The sequence below is a fragment of the Lepus europaeus genome, chromosome 10, assembly GCF_033115175.1.
Source record: "Lepus europaeus isolate LE1 chromosome 10, mLepTim1.pri, whole genome shotgun sequence".
In the NCBI taxonomy this organism is placed as follows: domain Eukaryota; kingdom Metazoa; phylum Chordata; class Mammalia; order Lagomorpha; family Leporidae; genus Lepus; species Lepus europaeus.
The window spans coordinates 26,097,638-26,113,492 of NC_084836.1; the positions used below are offsets into that span (position 1 = coordinate 26,097,638).

General features: G+C 46.5%; 1 pseudogene; it reads right to left on the minus strand.

The window, feature by feature from the left end:
* Positions 1-14,757: 14,757 nt before the first annotated feature.
* LOC133767997 (nuclear transport factor 2-like) lies at positions 14,758-15,221 on the minus strand (annotated as a pseudogene).
* Between the last annotated feature and the right edge of the window lie 634 nt (positions 15,222-15,855).

Consider the following 15,855-nt stretch of genomic DNA (forward strand, 5'->3'; position numbering starts at 1 on the left):
TTGTGTATCGTGCCATTATAAATACCAATTTTGAACTTAATGATGTACCTTGGTTCTGTTTATTAGAAAGTGCAGGGAAATGAAAAAGAGTTGTTCTGTGGTATCAGACATGCTTGGGTTCAAATCAGTTGCTCCTTTTGAGAGCTGGAAAGTTTTGTAACCTTTTGGGATCAGGAAGCCCGTGACAAGGTTGTTTGTTTGGAAGCTGTGTGTTTGTGAAAGCACCAAGGAGCAGACCTGAAACTCGGCAGGTGCCCACAATGATGCGCTGTCTCTTCTCCCTCTTCTCTTGCCTCTTTCGCCAGCTCGTGTTACATATCTCTATCTCGGTTTTCTCATCTAAAGAAGCTGGCTGAATCACACACTCACTCTAGAAAGTTCTACAATTCTAGGCTTTAAAGTATAAATACTTTTGTTTAAAAAAAGAAAAAAGTTTCCTACTTGAGAAAAAAAGTGGTGCCATAATTAGAAGTATGGTTGATTTGCAAATGAAAATCTCTACAGACCATGAACTGTGTCTGTTCTTTATGTTAAGATAAATTCTCCTGAGAACAAGTTAATTGGAAAATCCAGAAAGCATTAACAGTTTCTTGCATTCACCTTAAAAGAGCAGTGAAGTTCCATATCCTGCAGTCTTGAAACGAGTGAATGGAAGGATGTAAATATTTGTTGGAATGAGAGTGGAGCACGGAGAGCTCTGCTTTGTCTGCTGGTGGGTGGTAACACATCTATGGATCATTGTTTGCACTAAGCGTTTTAATAATCCCATCTGTTAAAAATGCATATTTGGAGGTACTTTGAAATTGCTATAAGCTACCTAGAAATTGGCAGGGAAGTAATCCTGGAGAGATTCCAAACTCTGCAGCAGCCCAAGAAATCCAATATAAATCAATATGTAATTATAAAATCCCATCTTTGGCCACAGCTCTTTAAATGTATTTATGTAGGCATGCTCCAGACTTTTAACACCACGAAACGAAACGTCACTGCAGAGTCGGTTGCTAGCCTCAGGTTTGCGTATTTAGGGGTAGCGTTTGATCTGCGAAGCCCACTAACAGCAGAGATTCCTCCTGCCCCCAGGTGCCATTGTCTCCATTGAGAACTTCCCACTTGCCTCCCTAGGCCTTTTAAGTAGATTACATCTCCTTTCAAAAATGAACTACTGTGTCTTACAGAAACTTTATGCTACTTTTTCCTTCCCATTGCCCCTTTTTCACACCAGGAGTTCGCTGGTTAGGCTCGCCCTGATCTATAAACACTCAAAACAAGCACCACTCGTCCCTTTGTCCCTGTCAGTAGTGTGTCTTTTTCTCACTGAACATCTTTCTTTTAATAAAAAACATCTCCTTCCTTGGTTTCTCATGAACCCTCTCTTCTGTTCCTAAGCCCCCTTTCTCCCTTTCTGTCCACGTCTCACAAGGCTCCACGTGTATCTGTCGGTGGAAATGGTTGCAACAGAGGTTCTTGTCTCTCTGCAAGGAAAGAATTTCAGGGGTGAGACAGAGAGCAGTGATAAGCAAGGCAGCAAGGTTTAATGGGGATAGAGCATCCATGAGAATGGATGGGTACCTCTCCAGACAGATCTGAGAGAGAGGGAGTGCCCAGTCATTCAGACCTGGGGAAACAAGGTAACAAAGTTGCCTGGAGAGAATACACCCGATAGGCAGGCAGGCAGGCAGGCAGGCAGGCATCCCAGTAGAGAACGAGAGCCGGATTTGCCTTTAGACTTAGAAGGGAATGGGATCCACTTCATTCCCCTGTTTCTCCTTCTCCCTACTCTCTTCTCCCGCACAAAAGGTTTCCTGGGTGCTAAGTAGATAGAATTTCTCCCAAGGATTTATTACCCAGAGTTTTACTACCCAAGGTTATCAAAGGTAGCCCTCTTGATGGTAGCAAAACAATTCTCCTGGGGTCTTTCCTTGGGGAGAAGGCTAGGACCACCGTGAAGTCACTGGGCTATGGTGCCTGTGGTGTAAAAGCCTGCTTTTGAGGCTGCTGCATTCCTTCTGCTTTGTTTTCCTTGGGCCCCTTTCACACTCATAGGCTAATTTCTATCTTCCTACCTAACACATATGTAAGTGTTTATATGTACATACATATATATAATATAAAGAAAATGTTTATGTATGTAACATTTTATTTTCATCTACTTAGAGAAAGGGAGATAGACAGAGACAGAGATAGAGCACAACTGAGCAGTTCCATCTGCTAGGTCACTCCACAAATGCCTGCAGCAGCTGGGGCTGGGCCAAGCCCAAGCCAGGAGCCAGGAACTCCATCCGGGTCTTCCATATGGGTGGCAGGGACCCAGGTACTTGGGCCTTCCTTCACTGCCCCCTTGTGCATTAGCAGGGAGCTGGATCAGAAGCCGAGCAGCCCAGACTTGCAGCAGGAGTTTGGAATAGGATGCAGGCATCGTAAGCAGCAGCTTAACTGCGCCGAGGAAATGTGGCTGCTCAGAGCTGGAGGAGGAAAGGGGTATTTGAGTAGAATCTTTCAAAACATTTAATGGGTCATTACCTCTCTAGTTATCTCTTTTAATGAAATTCTTTATGTAACTCTCTCTGTGTGTGAGAAGGAGTTTAAGAGAAGACCTAATCACAGCGAGCAGTTTCAACACAAGAAATCAGGGTTTTATCTCCCAGGGACTTGGCGTCTCTGCAGGTTTAGAGATGCCTTATCTGTGACTCCCAGCTGTTACATGTTTTTGTGTCTTGCAGCAGGGCTGTGAACATGAGGGTGGCACTAAAAGATAAGTTTATTTTGCTGCAAAAACTTTTGAAACACATGCATAATTTTTTGTAATATGCTTTTTCTGTGAGTTTATTAGAAATTCCTCATATGGGCCGGCGCCATGGCTCAACAGGCTAATCCTCCGCCTTGCGGCGCCGGCACACTGGGTTCTAGTCCCGGTCGGGGCACCGGATTCTGTCCCGGTTGCCCCTCTTCCAGGCCAGCTCTCTGCTGTGGCCCGGGAGTGCAGTGGAGGATGGCCCAAGTGCTTGGGCCCTGCACCCCATGGGAGACCAGGAGAAGCACCTGGCTCCTGCCTTCAGATCAGTGCGGTGCGCCGGCTGCAGTGCTCTGTCCTTGGCGGCCATTGGAGGGTGAGCCAATGGCAAAGGAAGACCTTTCTCTCTGTCTCTCTCTCACTATTCGCTCTGCCTGTCAAAAATAAAAAAATAAAAAATAAAAGAAATTCCTCATATGTTGGCATTTCAAACTTTTTGCACCAAAATAAGCTTAGTGGGTTTATTTATTTGGAAAGTAGAGCAATAGAGAGGGGGGAGAGACAGAGAGAGAGAGATTTTCCTTTTGCTGGTTCATTGCCCAAATGGTCACAACAGCTGGGTCTGGCCCAGGCCTAAGCCAGGAACTCCATCTGGTCTCCTATATGGCTGGCAGGGGCCAAGCAGCTGCTCCATCATCTGCTGCCCTCCCAGGCACATTAGCAGGAACCTGGATCAAAGGCAGAGTAGCCAGGATGCAAACTGTGCACTCTAATATGGGATGCTGGCCTTGCAAAGGGAGGCTTAACCCTCTATATGCCACAATACCGATCCTAATTTTATCTTTTAATTCCAATATTTAATGTACTTTTTGAAGTACCCTCGTCTATCTGTCAAATGAGTCATCATATAAGTACTGTATGGACTGAACTGTGTCTCCCTAAAATTTACTTGCAGAAGCCCTACCCCTCAGAATATGGCTGCATTTGGAGATAGGGCCTTTAAAGAGATAACTAAATTAAAATGAGGCTAGCAGATTGGGCCCTAATGTAATATGTCTTTTTAAGAAGACAGGGGCAAGCATTGTAGCACAGTAGGTTAGCATTGTAGCACACAGCCACCCCTTGTGACGCTGGCATCCCTTGTCCGAGTACTGTTTCAAGTTGTAGCTGCTCTCCTTCTGATCTACCTTCTTGCTAATGCGCCTGGGGAAGCAACAGATGATGGCCCAAGTAATTGGGCCTCTGCCACTCCCGTGGGAAACCAGGATGGATTTCCCGACTCAGACCTGGTTGTTGCAGCCATTTGGGGAATTAACCAGCAGATGGAAGATTCTCTTTCTGTGTGTGTTACTCTTCCTTTCAAATAAATAAATCTTTATAAAAGAAGAGGAGAAGCAGGCATTGTGGTGCAGTGGGTTAAGCTGCCATCCCATACGGAGAGCCTAGGATAGAGTCCACCTGACTTCCAATCCAACTTCCTGCTACTGTGCCTGGGAGGCAGCCACAGATGCGCCGAGTACTTGGGTTCCTGCCTTCCACATGGAAGACCCCATAGGAGTTCATGGCCCCTGGCTTCGGTCTGGCCAGTCCTGACTGTAGCAATTGTCTGGGGAGTGAACCAGTCGATGGAAGATCCCTCCCTCTGTCAATCAGCCTTCCAAATCAATCAATTGATCAATCAACCTGCCTTTAAAAGAGAGGCAGAGACCCCAGGGTTGTGGGAACACCCGTGTGAGGACACAGCAAGAAGGCCGCCTGCAGGTCAGGGAGAGGTTTCAGAGAAACCAAGCGTGCCGATCCCTTGGTCTCACACTGGTGGCCTGCAGAGCTATGAGACAATACATTGCATTGTGTAAGCTCCCAGTCTGTGGTCTTTTGTTATGTCAGCCCAAGGAAGAGGGGGCTTTGAAAACTTCATGGAAAATGGAATTAAAGATAAGTTTGATGCATATGGGGAGTCTTAGAAAAGCTGATGCCAAATGCATATTATAAAAGCTTTGCATGGATTTCAAAATTCTGTTGCACCAAAATAGACATATCCTTTAATTCAGTTTTTCCACGAACTTTTTTGAGGTGCCCATGTGTAGCCATAGCAATACGACATCTGCGTTGTGAACACACCACAGGATCAGACAAGAAAATCCAAGAAAGGCGATCCAGAAAACAAGATGGAACAATTTTAAGCAGGGAGTAAACTCATGTGAGAAACAGCCTGGAATGTGTGATATATGTGGTGTGTTTGAACATCTTTTTTTATTTTAATTATTGATTTATTTGAGAGACAGGGTGAGCTTCCTTCCGTTGGTTCACTCCTCAAATGCCCATGATGACTGCAGCTGGGCCAGGCTCAAGCCGGGAGTCAGGGATGCGACAGAGATCTGCCAGGTGGGTGGCAGGAACCCAGTTCCTTGAGCCATCACCACTGTCTCCCTCGGTGCAAGTTAGCAAAAAGCTGTAGTCAGCAGATGGAGCCGGGCATTGAACCCAGGCGACTGATGTGGGCCTGGGGCTCCTTAACCACTAGGCCAAATGCCAGCCCCCAGAACATTCTTCTTCCAACAAAGAAATTTCCCCACAGGCTCAGGCGTTCAGACGTGTAAGCACCTTCTACAGCGTGCAGAGAGATTCCTGTGCAGGTTGAGGCTGAACGCTCTGAATGTCTGGTGCGCGAGGGGCTACACAGACAGCAACCCACTTAGATCTGGGTGAGTGGAGATGAAACTGTGCTCAGTTAACAACAGCCCAGGCGGAGGTGCGTGGAGAGGTGCTGCTGACGCCCCGGATCACAGGCAGTCTTCAGCGGGCTTTAGGTCCCAGCTTTACGGAGTTAGCTTCAAAGACATCGTTAGAAGTCCCATGCACTGTAACTGAGTCCCTCTCTGTATTTGATGGCCTCCACCTCTGTTCTAAAAGTGTGACCTTTATAAAGCCACAAGTGACTTCTGTTCAATTCAATACATGAAAGCAGAAAGAAATGTGTTTTATGTTCCCTGATATGTAGGCATCTCTGAGATAAGTTCTTAAAAACCATCATTTCTGTTCTTTTTTCTTTCTGTTGATTTATTCCTGTTTACTTCTATTGATTGGATAGTACAATGGATATCAATGCTTTGGACAGTAATGTATCATACAGTTGATCTTGACATTTAAAATATTTAAAGCAGAGTAGCTTTTAAAAAAATCTTTTTGAAGACTTATTTATTTCAAAGACAGAGTGACAGAGAGAGTGGGGTTGGGGGGAAAGAGAGAGGAGAGAGGGAGATAAAGAGAGAGATCAATCTTCCATCTGCTGGTTCACTCCCCAAATGGCTGCAACGACCAAATCTGGACCAGGCTGAAGCCAGGAGCCAGGAACTCCAGGTGCCATCATCCAGGCGCCTCCGAGGCACATGAACAGGAAGCCTGATTGGAAGTGGAGCAACTGAGAATCAAACCCGCTCTCTGCTACGGGATGCTGGCATCACCAGTGTCAACTTAACACACAGCACCATGATGCCTGCCCCAACATGGTAGCTTAACAGGTGTTACTGGATGGAGGTTTAATGAATAAAATATATTCTAGTTGATCATCTTTCTCCTGATTGACTACATCTAAAATATTCTGGTACTTTCAGAATAAAGAGAGTGATTCCACTTGTGAAAGGACTGGGTGGCTGCCTGGAAGAACAGGAACGCCTCCTGCCGTGGGGTGTTATCTGGAGAACAGTGCTGCGGTCTAGCTACATTGAAACTTAGGGATTTTCTGCCTCTTTGGGTGGAGCAGAAAATCAAAATTGAGCTATATAAACTAGTCACCTGCCTCTTGGATCTTTTGCTTTCCCTCTTACTGCATACAAGGTCCTTTTAGCACATTGAAAGAAATGTTGTTATTGATTTTAACTCCAAATGGCCAAATCTTGTTCTGAAAGACCTACATGTTGAATTCTTTTTTTTTTTTTTTTTTTTTTGGACAGACAGAGTGGATAGTGAGAGAGAAAGACAGAGAGAAAGATCTTCCTTTTTGCCATTGGTTCACCCTCCAATGGCCGCTGCGGCCGGCGCACCACACTGATCCGAAGCCAGGAGCCAGGTGCTTCTCCTGGTCTCCCATGCAGGTGCAGGGCCCAAGGACTTGGGCCATCCTCCACTGCACTCCCTGGCCACAGCAGAGAGCTGGCCTGGAAGAGGGGCAACCGGGACAGAATCCGGTGCCCCAACCGGGACTAGAACCCAGTATGCCGGCGCCGCAAGGCAGAGGATTAGCCTGTTAAGCCACGGTGCCGGCCTAGAATTCTTTTTTTTTTTTTTTATGTTGAATTCTTAACAACTCCTGATAATTCCTTTGTATGTGTATGCATTAAGTGTGTACACATGCATGTGAGTGGGTATGCATGCCTGCTGGGTACCCTGGTATAGCGCTGTTTTTTTTTTCCCCCTCCTTTTGTGAAAGGCATTCCTTCTAGTGGAAGGAAAATCAATAGCATGTCAGCAATATTAGCTAGGACTGCATCAGCCCCCGCTGATCTGAGAAGAAGCAATGAGAATACTAGAACTATAGAATACCTTTCAAAACTGTCAGGACAGCGAGTACTTCTGAATATTTGCAGGAAATTGAACCTTCTCTTCCAAAGTGATATGAGAATTGATTTCTCACTTTGTGAAAGCTGAAATGCAAAAATGAAAATCTAGCAGAGCTTGGAGATTATAGACAAGATTGATAAGGAGCCTTCAGATGAGAAATAAAGCCATAATGATGTAATGTCAAAGTTTAAAAGCCTTGTTCCTTTTTTTTTTTTCCTTCAGGGAAAGAACAGGAAATAAGAGGCTAAGAATGTAGAAAGTCATTTGTCATTTTCCTGGGGTTATTAGGAGCCCTGGAGGGTGGTTACATTGTTTGGGAGAAGCAGGGCAAAGTTGAGCAGTGGGTGGGGTCAGTCGAGGTCACGTGGGTTCAGTGTTTTGCAAGGGGTGTGGGTCCCTGGAGTTTCCAGATGCCGCAAGGGGCTTCCCCATTCCTGTTCTCCTGCCAGCTGAGACTTTGGTAAACCCGCCCTTACTGCTTAACGGATACACATGATCTATTCTGCCAGCGAGGAAACGGAGGCTTCTCAAGGCGAAATAATAAATTGTTGGAGGGTGCACAGCTGGCGAATAAACTTGAAGGCAGATACACCGAGAATGCGGGTTCCGCTTCTGGCATTTGTTAGCTAAGGATCCTTGGTCAATCCCTTGGCTCCTCAGAGGCCCTGCCTGCTACATAGCACCTCTCACAGAGACGGGAGGCAGGAGGCTTGGTGGTAGCTCAGAACCGGTGCATCAGAAGTGCCCAACAGATCAAACAGGGAAAATAACACAACTTTTGCAAGTTACCTGGCTCTGGGCAGAGCGCTGCAGAAATACTGCAGGAAGGCAGAGAAGGAAGGGAGGAAGATTCCTCTGTTGCCCCCTGTGGCAGGGCCTCCTGGGCTTCAGATGACTGTTTGGTCCTGAGTGTTGGGGGAAAGGGGAGGGGTTAGGAAATAGCAACGTTGTTGTGTGAGGCACTAGCCATTGGAATATGCTTGGTAGTGATCCGTGTAGGTAAGAGAAAGGCCCTGCTGTGTAAAAGGAGCTAAGGTGAGAGACTCCCAGGTGGCCTTTTCATGCAGAACAGTTGGATTGTCAGCAGCACAGGACTGACCTTACCTGACCTACCGCCTTTATCCATTCCGTGGCTGAGGCTGGTTGGGTTGCTAACACAGGGGGATGTTACCGCTGCGGACATTCTCCTGCGCGCATCCCAGGCGGCTGTACTCCTGGGTGGATCCTGACACGTGCAGTGTCTGGCATGACAGCTCCTGCTGCTCCAGGTCGTTGTCAGCACTCAGTGTCAGTTTTCAATTTAAAAACATTTTCTTTTATTTGCTAGGTAGAGAGAGCGCCCATCGACTGGTTCACTCCCCCAGATGCCCACTACAACTGGGGTGCCGAAGCTGGGAGCCAGGAACCCTCCCAGGTCTCCTATGGGGGTGGCAGGGACCCAACAGCTTGAACCACTGACTTGAGTCAGCCAGCACTGACTCCCAGAGTCTGCATTTGCAGGAAGCTGGAGTCAGGAGCCTGAGCAGGCGACAGAACCCAAGCATTCCAGTATGGCATGCAGGCATCTTACCAGCATCAAGTGCCCACCCCCATAACACTTTGTCATTTTTGTCAACGTGATAGGCTCATCCTGATTTTTTTGTTGTTATAAATTTTCTGGCATCATTGCATAAACATTTCTTTATATGATTCTATATTCTTCCTGAGTATAATTTGCACCAGATGTACTTAACTTGTTATATGAGTATATTATTTATATAACCAATCCTTTATTTTTCATAAACAATGAGTAATCCTTTGGATTGTTTCCAGTTTTTTAGAGTGATAAAGCACTCTGATGGACAGTCTCTTTTAAAAAAAAAACATTTATTTATGTGAAAGAGTTACACAGAGAAGGAGAGGCAGAGAGGAAGAGAGAGAGAGAAGAGGTCTTCCATCCGCTGGTTCACTCCCCAGATAGCTGCAATGGCGAGAGCTGCGCCAATCTGAAGCCAGGAACCAGGAGCTTCTTCCAGGTTTCCCACACAGGTGCAGGGGCCCAAGGACTTGGGCCATCTTCCACTGCTTTCTCAGGCCACAGCAGAGAGCTGGATCAGAAGTGGAGCAGCCAGGACTCAGGACTGCTGCCCATATGAGATGCAGGCACTGCAGGTGATGGCTTTACCACTACGCCACAGTGCCAGGCCCTGATGGACACTCTTGTAACACTTTCCTAGAACCATCTCACTTCCTTAGGATAAATTCCTAGAAGCAGAATTATTAGGCCAAAATGTGCACAGCTACTTCATAAAGTACATGGAAAATGGAATTAAAAGATTAGCATAAGGGCCGGTGCTGTGGTGTAGTGGGCAAAGCTGCCACCTATAGTGCCGGCATCCCATACAGGCGCTGGTTCAAGTCTTGGCTGCTCCATTTCCAATCCAGCTCTCTGCTATGGCCTGGGAAAGCAGTAGAGGATGGCCCAAGTCCTTGGGCCCCTGCACCCACATGGGAGACCTGGAAGAAGCTCCCAGCTCCTGGCTTCAAATCGGCTCAGCTCTGGCCGTTGCGGCCATCTGGGAGAGCACAACCAGATGGAAGACCTCTCTCTCTCTCTCTCTCTCTCTCTCTCTGCCTCTGCCTCTCTGTAACTCTGCCTTTCAAATAAATAAATAAATCTTTAAAAAAAATAAATGTAAGGGCCCACACTGTGGTATAGTGGGTAAGGCCACCCCCTGCATGCCAGCATTTCATGTGGGCAACAGTTCAAGTCCTGGCTGCTCCACTTCGGATCCAGCTCCCTGCTCATGGCCTTTGGAAAGCAGCAGAGCAGTGGGCCCCTGCCCTGACGTGTGAGACTTGGATGAAGCTCCTGGCTTCCGGCTTTGGCCTGGCCCAGCTCCAGCTATTACAGACATTTGAGGAGTGAACCAGCAGATGGAGAATCTCTCTGTCTCTCCCTCTCTATGTAACTGTGCCTTTCAAATACATCTTTAAAAAAAATTTAAAAAGCAAATGATAAGTTTATTTTAGTGTAAAATATTTTAATTCCATGCATAGATTTTCATAATATGCATTTCCATGAACTTTCTGAGGACCCCTAATACAAGCAAAAGCCAAGTGTGTTCTGTGTGGGAGTGAGTGCCACTGAAGACAGATGTGAAGGAGGGAGTCTGCCCTTCTCACCCTGCCAGTGGGCAGGCTCTGCTGTGACAGCAAGCAGCTTGCTCTTTCTTCCTAGTCCTGCTTGTAGTGATGACCTCTGGCCTTGAAATGCACCTGCTGTTTCTTACAAACCTTCCAGGATAAAAGCGTAACTCCTCAAAGCCTTACCGTAAGGAGCAAAGGTATCACACAAAGACGGGTTAGGTCTGGTTTTGTCTTCTGCAGGCACTCACCATGCTCTTACTTTTTGAAAGCGCTTTGCATATATTATCTCAGTTAATCCTCAGCCACAGCATAAGGTAAATTCTGTTGTCATCCCCCCTTTTACAAATGCAAGAACCAGGACTTTATAACGAGGAAGCTGCCGTGCCAAGATGTAGATCCAGGCAGTCCGTCTCCTGCACGTCCGCCTGCCTCCCTGGAGCAGCACAAGCTCAGCGATGATGGAGTGTTGATGCCAGTCATATGTTGGGACTCAGAGAGGGAGGACAGGTGTGGCCTGCAGTGGACACAGAAGGCCTTGGCAAGCAGAGTGAGACTTGGATGTTTAAAAACACCATCACATCGGATTTCCCTAGCGGTTCACGTCCCACCATCCGTATCTCACAAAACGAGTTGATAAAATGCAAAGTGAATTCACGGACAATATGTTCCTGGAGTGTAACCAGCTCATCCTGCAGATTCAGTATGTGTTTAATGAAGGAAAAAAAAAAAAAAGAATTCTCTGGGGCTGGCTATGCCTGGAATGGAGTTAGCTAGGGATCCCCAGAGACCTGCTTTGTCTGTGGCAGGGCAAACTAGGAACCCAGGGCATCACAGCTCCAGTGCAAGCCTTAGCAGAATGGAACATCCTGTGCCTGACCCAAAGGAAGGCACTTCTATCTCTGTTTGTTTTCTGACATTGTTGTGGACTTCTGGGAAACCGCAGTAGCAGATAGCCAAGAGCCAAGCGCGGTCATCAGGGAAACTTTCTAAATGGTAGGGTCAAGAGGTTAGAAATAACAAAGCACTCAGGTTATAAATCTGTGTGTCCTTGACGCAAAACAAAGACTCCAACCAATATGGGAACCCCAGGGCAGGGCAGGGCAGAGCCGTGCATCTGTGGCATTCGCAATCTTACGATAAACACTTCTACTCAGCAATGCAGTATGTCATGTGCCATTTTTGTACCTGAACCAAACCTACAAGCTGCAATGTATCCTTCCAGCCAAATCTGACTTCATTATCCATCGTGTATTCAACAGCAAGCTTCCAGAGTGTCTGCTCTGTGCCAGCACGATGCTCAGGACTGGTGGGCCAAGCACAGAGGACGCGGTTCTTGGCCCTCCACTTGCTCAGGGTGGTCTTGAGGTTGAAATACTGCTTATGCTGGAGCCAGGTCCTGTTAACGAGTCCTTCCTTGACTCTAGATTTCTACAGCTGGTCCGCCTCTCAGCTGCAACAAGGTTGTAGAACCTGTAAGAACTTTGTTCTTTGGATACCTTTTCCAAAAAAAAAAAGTCCCTGAGGGACCAACCACTGCCACTTTTTGCATCCTTCCTCTCCCTCCCAAATCCGAGGTGTTTCATGTGGAAGTGGCCACAATGGCATCCAAATTTAAAATGTATTTTTATAAAGATTTATTTATTTATTTATTTGAAAGGCAGCTACGGGGTAGGGGGGTGGGAAGATAGAATGCCAGGATTGCAGGCAGCAGCTTAACCTGCTACACAGCACCAGCCCCTAAAATACAAGCTGAATTAATTTTTTTATTTTTAGATCATTGTGGGTTCATATGTACTTGTTAGGGGTACTACACAGAGATCCCAGGTACTCTTCACCTGGTTCACTCAGTGATATGATCTTGTAGTACAGATGTATTTAACACGGGTGGCATCTCCCACTCTGATTCAAATTTCCCCAGTTTTACTTGTACTTATTTGTAGGGGTGTGCATGTGTGGATTTAATCTCTATAGTTTTTTGTTTTGTTTTTTAGTTGCCTTAATTATTTCAAAGAGTAGTAGAGACAGAGTGTTAGAGAGAGGTCTTCAGTCTGCTGTTCATTCCCCAAGTGCACGAGCAGCTTGGGCTGGACCAGACCAGCGCCAGGAGCCAGGAGCTCCATCTGGGTCTCCCACATCAGTGGTAGGGACCCAAGCACTTAAGCCATTGCCTGCCACGTCCCGGCCTGTGCAGCAGCAGGTAGCTGGATCAGAAGCAGAGGCAAGACTCAATCCCAGGCACTGTGATATGGGATGCAAGTGTCCCAATTAGCAGCTTAGCTTGCTGTACCATAACAGCCATCCCAGTTACCTAGTCTTACCACACAGGTAGGATCCCTCTACCTTCCCTCTCAAACTACGCAACAGTTCCATGAGCCCTGGGTCCCTTCTATAACCCCACCCACCTCCCATTCCCAGCCCCGGCAGCCTCTTGTATCTTCATATCTATAATCGTATCATTTCAAGCCTGCTTCATAAGTGAAAGGACACTGCAGGTGGCCTTTGGGTTACTCAGCACAGTTCCCTGGAGGCTCATCCAAGTTATCGCATTGCAACAGTTTGTTCCTTTTCCTGGGTGGGTTGTATTCCATATGCTGTGGGTGTCTAATAGTTGTTTCCCATTTGCCTGATGAAAGGCATCTGGACTGTTTCCAGAGTGGGGCTGTTATGATGAAAGCTGCTGTGAACTTCCATGTATAGGATTCTGTGTGAACATGTTCAGTCTTTCTCTGGGATAAATGCCCAAGGGTGCCATGGCTGGGTCAGGTGGTTTTTGCATGTTTTAGTTCTATAAGAAACTGCCCAGCTGCTTTCCAGAGAGACCACACCATTTTACATTGCCACCAGTCATGCATGAATTGTCCAATTCCTCCACACACCTGCTGGCATGCAGTGCTGTAACCTTTTTGTGGTCTAGCCATTCTGATAGGCGTGCAGTGACGTATCCCTATGGCTCTCATTTATGTTCCCTGATGGCCAGGGACGTGCGGCATCTTCTCATGTGTTTATTTTCCATCCATGAATCCTTTCTTTCTTTCTTTCTTCTTCTTCTTTTTTTTTTTTTTTGAGAAAGCTTTTATTTAATGAATACAAATTTCATAGGTACAGCTTTAGGAATATAGCGCTTCTTCCCCCCATACCCGCCTTCCCACCTCCACTCCAGTCCTACCTCCTACTCCCTCTCCTATTCACTCTTCATTAAGATTCATTTTTTACAAGATTTATTTATTTATTTGAGAGAGTTACACAGAGAGAAGGAGAGGCAGAGAGAAAGAGAGAGGTCTTCCATCCGCTGGTTCACTCCTCAACTGGCTGCAATGGCCAGAGCTACGCTAATCAAAAGCCAGGAGCCAGGAGCTTCTTCTGGGTCTCCCATGTGGGTGCAGGGGCCCAAGGGGCCATCTTCCACTGCTTTCCCAGGCCAAAGCAGAGAGTTGGATCAGAAGTGGAGCAGCCGGGTCTCAAATCAGTTCCCACATGGGATGCCAGCACTGCAGGCGGCGGCTTCACCTGCTACAGCGCCGGCCCCTAAGATTCATTTTTAATTAACTTTATTTAGAGAAGACCAACTGTATACTAAGTAAAAGATTTCCACAATTTGCACCCCCCCTACACACACAAAGCATAAAGTACTGTTTGAAAACAAGTTTTACAGTTAATTTTCATAATACAACGCATTAAGGACAGAGATCCTACATGGGGAGTAAGTGCACAGTGCCTCCTGTTGTTAATTTAACAATTATATCTTGGGGCCAGCGTGTGGCTCACTAGGTTAATCATCTGCCTGCGGTGCCAGCATCCCATATGGACGCCAGTTCTAGTCCCGGCTGCGCCTTTTCCAGTCCAGCTCTCTGGCACCTGGCTCCTGGCTTCGAATCGGCGTAGTTGCGGCCAAGTGAACCAGGGGAGGGAAGACCTTTCTCTCTGTTTCTCTCTCACACTGTCTGTAACTCTACCTGTCAAATAAATAAACAAAATCTTTTTAAAAAAAATTATATCTTTTCTAGTTATGTATCTTTTTTAGTTATGTATCTTTTTCCCACTTTTTGGTTGTTCATTTTTTCACTATCGCATTTCGAGAAATTTTTTTAAAGAAATTTTCTGTGGTTTTTTTTTTTTTTTGTATCATGAAGCATTGATACATCTGAACAAATCAGTATCTGGGCGGTGAGGCACTGCCTTCTGCTTCACATCTTTGGGTTACTAGAGCATCTTGTCAGTGGTTTTAAAAATTAAAAAAAAAAAAAGGACAAGCTTTTGCATTTCTTTAGCCTCCCCAAGGTATGCTCGGTACAACACAAACCTCTGCAGTCGGATGTCCCGATTGTGGCACCCAGACATCACGCACAGCACCTTGGTGGCAGCAGTGCAGGGCGCCCACTCCCACCGCGGCCCTGTTTGTTTGTGGTTGACAATTGGGGCATCTGGTGGAGTGTGAAGTTGAGTGCCTGGCTGGGAGGAGGTCGGCCCAAGTGGTGCAGGGCGAGCCTGAACGTGCCATGGTGCAAACCCAAGCCTTGTTGATCTTCTGTACCAGGCACAGCTGGCAGAAGCCCACGATGGGGTCTCCGTCAGCCTTGCGTTGACCCACAACCATGCTGCTGATGCAGCTCGCTGGCCTGGGCGGATGGTTCTGGGCCTTGATGCTGTGCTGGATTTTTCTGGAAAGGAGAGCTTTCGCTTGGAACTGCTGTCCCCTCCCACGTAAGGCAATGACACATTGGGCTCTGTCATTATCCGATAACTGGTAGTCATATTGAATGACGCCGGATGCAGTCTGCTCACAGATTGGCTTGTTTCCCATTCCAGAGCGACACCCGGTCTCGCTGAGACCCCAGGGACTAGCGTGATGGTGGCTTTGGCAACCCAGAATGTTCTGCAATCCACTGTCCCTTTTGCATTCTGGGACTTTTTCATACCTTCTCAGGGCGCAGCCTGTGTTGGATTACGTAGCTTTGCAAACCTTTTCTCCCCGTCTGTATCTTGTCTTTTCATCTTCTTGACAGGAACTTTTTGCAAAGCAAAAATCTTTATTTTGATGAAGTAAAAGACCTTTTTGTGCTTCTTACTGTAGCCTTGGGTCTGTGGGGAAGGCAGACGATAGTGACAGCTCACAGTCTGTAGAATCCTGTGTGCTAATCTTTGCTCTTGAGAAGTCAATAGCACAGAACTATTGCATTTATTAAAAAAGGAATATTGGGCCTGCAGAGTCTTTCTACTTTGCTGTTTTTTATCAAAAGCTTGCCAACTGCAATGCCAGGTAATTACTAATGCTAAGCAAATACCAGAGATTGTTTCCTTTCAGTCACATAGGATATGCTGTATCAGAGATTCAGTGTAAATGTCAAGAATGGTCATTTCCAACTGGATATAATCCAGGTCGTTAAAATTAGGATTCACATTTGCATCAGGCCAGAAAACTTCTGATATTTATCAGC